Consider the following 8,849-nt stretch of genomic DNA (forward strand, 5'->3'; position numbering starts at 1 on the left):
GGAAGTTGCAGCTTCCGGCAATCTGGCGCAGGGCGGCCAGGTAGTCTGCAGCGGATTCTCCCTGGGCCTGGTCCCTCTTGTGGAAGAGGAACCGTCGGGCCACCCGCGACGGCTGCGGCAGGAAATGGCCCGTGAGGAGGCGGACGACCTCCGTGTACGTTTTCTCCGTGAGGCGGGCGGGCGCCGAGAGACCCTTTGCGATCTCAAAGGTGGCGGCCCCGCAGACGCTCAGGAGCACGTCCCGCTTCATGCCGTCCTCGGTTACTCGATTCGCCCTCAGGTAGCAATCGACTCTCTCCGAATAGGATTCCCATCCCTCGGGCTTCGTGTGGTCGAAGCTTCGATGTGACCGGTGTTCCCGCTGGTACTGGTCATGGCGGCGGTCGTTGCGAAGTAGCGATACAGCGATGAAGCGATGGGACGACGAGTTGCCCGGGCGTCTCCTTCGTAGCCCTTGTCGAAGGGCTAAAATCCCACCTTCGTCGCCACTGTTATGTACCAGTCTGAGAGACGCACGTAGGGCAACATAGTTTATTGCATGGTACAAACACGAGGTAAGAGAGAGAACACGCGGGCCGGGTCCCGCATATATACAGATCCGGAACTATTCACCCTGCTGGCCAGTCCAATGCTGGCCAGCCGTATTTCCCGCCACTCGCTGTGATTGGCGGATGACCAGCGCTCTTCGCGGAGGCATCGGGTCGTCGCCTTTGCCTCCGCAGCTTTAGCGGACTAACGCTTTAACGATGGTACGTTATAACGAAATGGTTGCGCTGTCTGGAATGAAGGCGTTCTATGAACGCCATACACTACACCCTTTGTCTTCATAAACTGCAGCCTTGGTTCCTGTGCACTCTCAGCTTTGCCCTTAACACTAAGCACACCCCAGCCTTTAACTCTCTTCTCTTGTGCACAAATGTGCCAATAACTTGAGAGAGGAAGGGATATACCATCCCTCAAGATCCTTCAAGTAACCCCTGAAACCATTGGATCAGTCACATATAATGAGATCAAAAGTCGTTTCTCTGCACCCCAGAATATCTTCACCCCAGGGTCAAATACAGACATGGTCATCAGGGTGGGAGAGGGGTTTTTGGGTGTAACAGTCTGTTTGGACAGGCTGCACCAGTGAACAAAAATTTTACCTTGATATTAAGGGATGCTTTTTAAGTCTTTACAGCCTACTTCCAGTTAGATGTTCCTCATGGAATGCAAAACAATCACCTGGTGCTGCATAGCTGCACTTTCAGCAAAAGTACTGTTTCTGATGGCAAATTACACAGTTAGGGTCTGAAATCCATTTTGTTTGGAACTGGAAGCTTTAACTGGGCTAATCTAGGGCCAGACATCATACTAAATAGCTGAGGTGTTCTCTGTTTTTGTTCTGTGTATAAGGTTTGGGTGTAAATACTGGCACAAAGTGAAGGACTCTTGGCCTGAGGCTTGGGACGAAGGGCACTGACTGGGGCTGTGATCACTTAATAATGCATTTTCAATCCACTTTCCAACTGGGTTTTGCTTGTGCGAACTGGCAAAATCTAGTTGGAAAGTGCACTGAAAGTGGATTGTAAGTGCATTATTTAGCGTGTGTGATCACACAGCCTTAAAGTGCAGTCATACATGACTTTGGGGAAGGAATGTTCCCAATCACTTGGGCATTGGGGCATTGCACAGAGAAAGGAGGAGCTTCAGCTTTCCCTCCCATGCTATTTTCCTGGACCAAAATGGCCACAGGGAAGTCTTATTTGCCCCAGTGTGGGAGGACAACTTTCCTGTGGCTGTTTCACCTTGAGAAAATGACACAGGAGTGAAGACTGAAGCTCCTCCTCTTTCCATGGCATACTCCCAGGTGGATTTGGGTCATCCTGGGGAGTAAAGCAAAATATAAATAAATATAAATATGCAAGCCACAAATCCATAGAGGCCCCCATCTGAAGAAGGAATCTTCCTGTTCATGGAAGACAAACCTTTTTTTTTAATTTTGTTTTTGGTGATTTGATATTTAGATATTGGAGGGGAGGGTTTCTGTGTTTTAAGGTTGGGTTTTATATGTATGTTGCTGAGACTTAAGTGTAGACCTCTGAGTAAGAAAGTGGAGGGCTACAGAGTGATTGAAGTGTGTTATGACTGGATGGTAGCTGTACTCTAGGGAACGAAATTGACTGGTTTGTGGGAGAGAGAGTTTTTGTTCAGTATGTGTCAGGGTGAGAGGTGGAATGGGTTGCTGTGGAGAGTGTGAGGAATCTGTGTTCTTTGTGGAAGCTATGAGCCTAAGTGGCAAGTTAGAAAGTTAATTGCCTAAGTGGCAAGGAAGAAAATAACCCTTCATAACTAGATCTATTTTAGGAACTTTAGAAGAAGAACTGTTCCTATCTGAAACTGTTAAGCTTATGAACTTTACCAAAACAATTAAGCTATTTAAGTTCTAAATAAACTCTGTGTTTAAAAATAAAAATGTATTTAGAGCAAAGAGAGACCCTTTTACCTCAGAACTACCCACATGTGCTGACCAATCTGTCATTCTACCAGATAAAACTAAGCCATCCTGTTCTTTGGATCGAACTAAGAATTCTGAGGCAAGAGCCTTGCTGGCAGTGAAAATAAGCAAGAAACACTAAGAAAGGCAAGGAGGGAGCATAACACATCACCTCAGAACACTACAGAGAGGTGTCTTTGTAGATATTACATATAAAGGATCTCAGAAAAGAGCAAAATGTTACATTGCTCATGGATGACTTTTTGGAACTAACCCCAGATTATTCATGAATTTTAAACTTGTGTTACAATGTGTAATTATCTTGTTTTGCTGAGATCCCTTTAACATAATCTCGTCTAAATTCCAAATCATCTTTTGAAGCTCTGAAAGCAGCTGAAGAATCTTGTTGGCTTGAAGAGGCTAAGGTTAACAGAGAAAAATGCAAATTTATAGGATATGGTTACAGAAACAATAGAGCTTCTCTGTCATGCAGAAGACTGGTGTTTGATTTTAATTGGCTACTTACAGAGAAGAGTTTATTGTATGGAAAAGGTCACTGAGCTAACTTTAGATTTCAGAGCACCTGTTTATAAAGTAAATCTGGACACAAGTGAAGTCCATAGTATAAAAATAGACTGGGGCTGCTTTAATGCATGGCTGCCATCTAAAGCCCGTAGTACCTTTGTCTCCCTATAAATCGTATTTTATCACTACTTAATTCCCTGTTTCCATTAATAAACAAGGAATTTGTGTGTGGCCTTCCACTGATGCTCCAGGGCTGTCTTCTGCATTTCCTGGCTTGCTCAACTAAGTCTTCTCTCTGTTAGAATGTGCAACTATATATTATGAGAGAACAGCTGTTTTCACAGCCTTGATCTGAATGAGAGAAATTCCCTCAAGTGGAGTAGACAACTGTGCAAGAAGTGTCTGTAGAAGATGGAGACATCACATTCTCATCAGGGGTGGATCATACATATGGCTGTGTTGTTGCTTCATTTATTTGTTCAGTGCTTTGTTGCTCTCTGCTTGGAATTGGTTCACACATGCATGTCATCAGTGAATGAGTTTCCTCCTGATTACTTGGCTGAATCAACTGCCTTAGATTTTATGCTAATGTGAATAATTCTCTATGTGTAAATGACCAGTCCATATGGTCAAACTGGGCATTTGTACAGTAGTTGATCAAAATTATGAATGGGAGTAAATGTAGTATGAAAAAAACCTGCCTTTCAAAGCAGCACAGAAAGGGGGCATATGGTTCTGGTAATGAAAGAAATCTAAGAACACAAGAGCAGGAGCTGAAAAAGACATTAATTGTAAAAAAGAGCACAATTATCTTCCAAGGAAGTGTCAGTTAAGAAGAAGAGTTGGTTTTATACCCCACTTTTTACTACCTAAAGGAGTCATAAGAACATAAGAGAAGCCATGTTGGATCAGGCCAATGGCACATGCATCAGTGTGACACATAGAGGCCAAAAAAACGGGGTGGCATCAGTGGGGCCAGGACAGAGCAATTTACAATCTCCAGAGTCCCAGAACAACTTACAATCACCTTCCCTTCCTCTCCCCACAACAGGCACTTTATGAGATAGGTGGGGCTGAGGGAGTTCTGAGATAACTGTGACTGGCCCATGGTCACCCAGCAGGCTTCATGTGAAGAAGTGAGGAATCAAACTCGGTTCCCCAGATTAGAGTTGCCACTCTTAACTGGCTCTCTCAGTAGGTGTTGGCCCTCTATGAAGAAGGCTTTTTGGGGTCCTGTTCCTAATCAGTCTGCCTCGCAGATACTAAGTAAGTATAGTGTTTCGTTTATCCATGTTCATAGAAAACATTTATCTGTTTTACATATCACAGGCTGCTGTTAAAGGCCTTCAAGAGTTAATGAAAAAGGTTGAAATCCTATCCAAATGAATGCCATAAAAATAACACTAAGGTGTTTTCTCCAGTGCTGGTGTGGCCACTGATAAAGCAAAGTGGGAAAAGGGCTTTCATGGGGCAGGCTTCATTTCCTTCATTTCCCTATGTCCTTCATTTCCCTGTGTTTTGCCCTGCTATCTAAAACCAGGGTATGTACTTCTGAGAATTTTATCCAAGCTGAAAAACAAGCCAGAAATGTGCTTTGTTGAAACCAGTGGAAACAATGACAAACATGAGAAGGAAATAACAAATCTAACAAAATGCATACAGTTTTAAGAAATTAAAATGAAAAAAATAATTGCTCAGCCCTAATTCTGGGATCAAGGTATCTGCTCCCATGTGCTGCAGGATTTCCTCCTTTACTCTGCCTTTTTTTACTAGTCCATCTCTTGATGGTGCACTGGAAGATATTGGGAGGAGAAGGAGGACGGTTCCATTACTTTTTCTCTTGTTCTTCCTCCATGCTGCCACTTCCAAAGAGCAAAGAAGGTAGAAGTGGAAAGTGTTACCTTGCTGAGGTAGGCTGTCTACTCTGCCAGCCACAGTGTGGTCTTTTTACTGTACAGGGTTTTGTTTTTTAAAGAAAGAAACCTAAAACAAGCAGCCTGTTGTTAGACAACTTGGGCATGACTTCTTCATGAGCAATTGCACCAATTAGTAATGACAAAGGATGCATTGACAAGGAGCCACAGCGGGACGACTTTGTGACATAGAGATTTTATGCACATTTTTAGACTGTGCTCCCTGAAATATGAGCATTGTGTCCACAAAATGGGACTGAGATCATAATCCTAATTCACAGAGAATGGTGTTGCCATGACTATTACATTTCCAGTTTGTTGGCATCTGTTTCTACTCCCACTGATATCTTGACTAGCCAGAGTTTGCTATTCAGATGGTGGTAATAAGTGCATTTTGGTATTCCATTAAATAAACCACCCCTGCTTTTTTAAATATATCTAACATGCATGTACAGACCACCCATGGAACTGATAGGCTGAGCGGCTTCCTTGATGAACTAAAATGTTAGACCCATGGTATGTCCCCTTTGAGGTACACAGGGATGCAAACAAATACATACGGCAGCTGACCATGTCACCATGTGGTGGTTTGATTGCCCCATCCCTCTTCCAAATTGCTCTTGAGCGCTGCGTTTCTGCAAATCATTCACTGAATGGCAGTCTTAGCAGACTAAAGGGATGACCCATTTGCCCCATGGTTAACCCAAAAGAGGAGGAAATAATACCCAAAGAATCAAAACAAGGGAGAAACAGAGACACTGAAAGTAACTTGAAATGTATTTCTGTAAACTGAAAATGCATAAAATAGGTAGAACGTGCAAAATAGGATTATTTTCATAAGCAATAAGGAATCCACACGCATAACATATTTAGCAGATTATTAGATAGCATCAAGAACAAAGCACAGGACCTACAATACTCTTCTGCATTTACGATATGTCTCATCTGAGCTCCTTGGCAGCAGCTCAATACATACGGCTAGCTTTGTTCCCTGCCTGCATCCCTGTGCTGCTTTCAACAGCTTTGTAGTACAATAAACATTTTCCTCTCCTGGGATCGATCTCTCTCTCTCTCTGGAAAGTGCACACACAGAGAGCTGTTTATCCATTATACCTGCTAATTGTGTGTGTGCAGTGTCCAAAAACCAGCAGGGCAAATATGATAACTATAAATATACTTATGAAGAGCTGGACATCAGTCAAGCTGGTGTGCACTGTACCAAACAAATAGTAAGGGGATCCTTCTGATCTTGCTGCAGGATTGTGAAAGATGTTTGTGCAAGGTCCGAAACAGTGCCTTCCTCTCCCCTTCATGGATATTTAATACATGTCCTTTGAACATTGAACTGTTTTAAAAATAAAAAGGGGGAAATGTGCAGGCAGAATTTTATCTAATTTCTCAGCTAGAAGAAAGTTTGTTCCTAGCTTCTGTATGCTCAACAGTATTCCCTTCTCCGTTCAACACATAGTGCTTGAATGTTCACACATCTTGTAACCAAAGCTTTCTTCATAGTCAGGCACCTGATTGGCACAATGTGGACCTAACTCTCTTTCTGGAAAACATTTTGATTTCTGTGCTCTATTTCTATTTTTGGAGACCATCTGTTGGCTGAACTCTTTGTAACGGTTGGGAAAGTTTTGTGCAGTTTAGTGGAAGAATAGCCTGCTTTGTCTAGTTGCCACGTGACTCTCTTAAGATGGCCTACAAAACATGGTGTCAAACCTTTTAAGTACCATCTACTTATGTACCAGACATCAAGGATTCTGGTCAATCACAGCAGCTTTAGAACGAGTCTGCTCCTTAAGCTGTCCAATCAGCCACAGCATGGGTCCACTTTTTCGGTAAGGGCATTGGCACTAAAGAAAGTCCTACATATGGAGAGGTAGAGCTAGAGTTGAAGGACCTGCTTCAGAAATACTCGGAGATTTGGGGGTGGAGCTGGGGAGGGTGGGGTTTGAGAATGGGGGGGGGACCTCAGTGGGGTACAATGCAATAGGCCCCACCCTCCAAAGCAGCCATTTTCTCCATGGGAACTGATCTCTGTAGTCTGGAGAGCAGTTGCAATTCTGGGAGATCTCCAGACCCCACCTGGAGATTGGTAGCCCTCCATGCACCACTCAAGCACTCACTTTCTGCAGGAATTGTAGGTCATTCTTTTGGATGGCAGCTAATTTATAAAGAGGGATTCACCAGAAGGCAAGTCAAATAGCTGGGTTTTTTTAAAAAAATCATAATTGTCTTTTTAATTTGTTTTCTGTCTATGGGGTAGGCAGCATACTTACATTTAAATAAATAAATTACATTTGTTTTCATTTATTTAAATTAATGTTATTTAGGACATGTAATAAATATTATTACATAAGTAGACTTCCCAGGTGTCCCCAACCTGCCACCACAAAGCTGGCTACAAGGGAAGCCCCACCTCCAAACAGCAACAGCATTCCGTGACATGTCCATCATGATGACATCACCTGGAAATGATGCTATCGCACCGGACACATTGACGGGGGGACACTATCACTTGGGGGGAGGGAAACTGATAGTTTTTTCCTAAGCGATAGTGTCCCCCCAGCAACATGCCTGGTGCAGTAGGATCATTTCTGGGTGAAGTTATCACGCTGCTATGTTTTGCGAATGAGAGACGAGTCCCCCACTTGGAGCCAGTTGGAACCTGGCAACTCTATCATAAACCATCCTGTTCTTTGGATCCAACTAGGAAATCTAAGGCAAGAGTTAGGGGGGCCAGGTTTGACTCAGGAAATATCTGGGGACTTTGGGGGTGCAGACAGGAGCAAAGTTGGGACAAGCACAATTGAACTTCAAAGGGAGTTCTGACCACCACATTTAAAGGGACTGCAATCCTTTTAAATGCCTTTCCTCCATTTGTAAATAATGGAGGATGGGGACACCTTCTTTTGGGGCTCACAGAATTGAACCCCCTGCTCCAATCTTTTTGAAACTTGTGGGGGGCTGAGGAGAGGCACCAGATACTATGCTGAAAAATTGGTGCCTCTAGCTCAAAAAAACAGGGCCCTGATACCTGTGGATGAATTAATCTACCATACCCTATGGGAACCAGTCTCCATAGGGTATAATCAGGGCTTTTATGTAGCAGGAACTTATTTGCATATTAGGTCACACACCCCTGATGTATCCAGTCCCCCTGGAGCTTACAGTAGGCCCCGTACTAAGAACTCTGAAAGCTCTTGGCGGATTGGCTACATCAGGGATGTGTGGCCTATTATGCAAAGGAGTTCCTGCTACAAACAAAGCCCTGGGTATAATGGAGTGTTCAGCTGATATTCCCCCTCTCCAGCTTTCTGATGACCCTGAAGCAGGAGGAGGGCCTCCAAAGCAGGGGATCCCCTGCCTGCAACTGGGAATTGGCAACCCTAACAAGAGCCTTTGGTGCCAGCAAAAATAAATTGAAAACTCTAAGACCAGGAGGCAGCATAGCACACATCACTGCAGAGTAGGGTTGCTAGCTCTCGGTTGGGAGATACCTGGACGTTTTTGGACAGAGCCTATGGAAGGTGGGCTTTCGGAAGGGGGAGGACTTCAGTAGGGTCTAATGCCACAGAGTCCACCTTCCAAAGCGGCCGTTTTCTCCAGGTGAACTGATCTCTGCCACCTGGAGATCAGTTGTAATAGCAGAACTCCAGCCACCATCTGGAGGTTGCCAGCCTACCAGAGAGGTATATAGGTGTTTTATAGTTGTTACATATAAAGGGTCTCAGGAAAGAAGTAAAACGTGACAACTAGTGTTCAGGCTTTTGCCATTTTTCAGTGAGTTGCAGTGCTCCCTTACACATCTTCAGGCTCTACTTTTACAATTTTCTGGCTTGGGCATGTGCTCTCCACCATTGTAAATTATCTGAAAACATTGGTGAGAGGTAAACAAGTCATATGCAAAAATCAAGAAATGAAAGAAGAGA

This window comes from Heteronotia binoei, chromosome 10 (assembly GCF_032191835.1).
Source record: "Heteronotia binoei isolate CCM8104 ecotype False Entrance Well chromosome 10, APGP_CSIRO_Hbin_v1, whole genome shotgun sequence".
In the NCBI taxonomy this organism is placed as follows: Eukaryota; Metazoa; Chordata; class Lepidosauria; order Squamata; family Gekkonidae; genus Heteronotia; species Heteronotia binoei.